The sequence below is a fragment of the Piliocolobus tephrosceles genome, unplaced genomic scaffold (genome assembly GCF_002776525.5).
Source record: "Piliocolobus tephrosceles isolate RC106 unplaced genomic scaffold, ASM277652v3 unscaffolded_42327, whole genome shotgun sequence".
NCBI lineage: Eukaryota > Metazoa > Chordata > Mammalia > Primates > Cercopithecidae > Piliocolobus > Piliocolobus tephrosceles.
The window spans coordinates 8,994-10,667 of NW_022326896.1; the positions used below are offsets into that span (position 1 = coordinate 8,994).

Sequence of the window (1,674 nt, forward strand, 5' to 3'; positions counted from 1 at the left end):
TTTTTTTTTTTTTTTTTGAGATGGAGTCTTGCTCTATCACCCAGGCTGGAGTGCAGTGGTGCAATCTCGGCTCACTGTAACCTCTGCCTCCCGGTTCAAGCGATTCTCCTGCCTCAGTCTCCTGAGTAGCTGGGACTACAGATGTGCGCCACCATACCTGGCTTTTTTTTTTTTTTAATCTTTAGTAGAAATGGGGGGTTTCACCATATTGGCCAGGCTGCTCTCGAACCCCTGACCTCAAGTGATCCGCTCGCCTTGGCTTCCCAAAGTGCTGGGATTATGGGTGTGAGCCACTGCGCCCAGCCTCTAAATGGCATCTTTTGTGGGTATTTCACCCCTTCCTAGCTTAAGCCACTTTATCCTAATCCCGGTGACCCCAGGGCGCTGCTGGGAAACGTGGACCTGGATTCTTGAAGGCAGTGGATGAGAAAGAAGAGTGAGCACTAGGATTAGCCTGGGCAACACAGTGACACCCTGTCTCTACTTAAAAAAAAAAAATAGCCGGGAGTGATGGCAGGTGCCTTTAGTCCCAGCCACTAGAAAGGCTGAGGCATAAGAATCACTTGAGCTTGGGAGGTGGAGGTTGCACTAAGCCGAGATCCGTACCACTGTACTCCAGCCAGGGTGCTAGAGTGAAACTCCGCCAAAAAAAGAAAAAGAAAAAAATAGAAAAAGAAAAAGAGACCGAGCGCGGTTGCTCACGCCTGTAATCTTAGCACTTTGGGAGGCCGAGGCAGGCAGATTACCTGAGGTCAGGAGTTCAAGACTAGCCTGGCCAACATGGTGAAATCCCTATCTCTACTGAAAATACAAAAATTAGCCAGGCATGGTAGCGGGTGCCTGTAATCCCAGCTACTGGAGAGGCGGAGGCAGGAGAATTGCTTGAACCCAGGAGGTGGAGGTTGCAGTGAGCCGAGATCGCACCACTGCACCCCAGCCGGGGGGAGAGAGAAAAACCCCGTCCCCCAAAAAAAAAAAAAAAAAAAAAGGAAAGAGAGAGAGAGAGTCTTCATCTGGGATTTTTTAAAAAAGCCTGAATAGCCACGGGGGCTATTGGGAAATGTAGCCCCACCACGTGGGCTACCAGATGGGGGTCCATCTCCCATGGACCTTGGAGCACCTCTTTTGGGGTTCCAAGCCTCTGGTACCGTGGTAGTTCTTGGGAGGTGTTGTCTTCTAGGTAGAAGGGATCCTTATTTCCCATGAGACCACAGGACACTTGCTGTTTGATTCTAAGTCTGCTGTATGCCAGAAATTAGTGAAAAATCCAAGCCCTGGGTTTTGAGGAAAGGGCTGGAATGGAGCCTTCACATCCTACAGGCTTCAGATCCCTCACTCCTAAGGGACCTGAGCCTGCAGCGTCCTAGAAGCTCATGGGAGGTGTAGCACCACCATTTTAACTCGCAGGCGGCAGGGACTTAAGATGGGCTAGTTGGCCGGGCGCGATGGCTCAAGCCTGTAATCCCAGCACTTTGGGAGGCCGAGACGGGCGGATCACGAGGTCAGGAGATCGAGACCATCCTGGCTAACACGGTGAAACCCCGTCTCTACTAAAAAATACAAAAAACTAGCCGGGCGAGGTGGCGGGCGTCTGTAGTCCCAGCTACTCGGGAGGCTGAGGCAGGAGAATGGCGTGAACCCAGGAGGTGGAGCTTGCAGTGAGCTGAGATCCGG

General features: G+C 51.7%; 1 protein-coding gene across 1 annotated transcript in view; it reads left to right on the forward strand.

The window, feature by feature from the left end:
• Positions 1 to 1,674, forward strand: part of LOC113223713 (liprin-alpha-3) — a 13,948-nt gene that overhangs the window by 3,454 nt on the left and 8,820 nt on the right. The gene's annotated exons all lie outside the window — the stretch shown is intronic.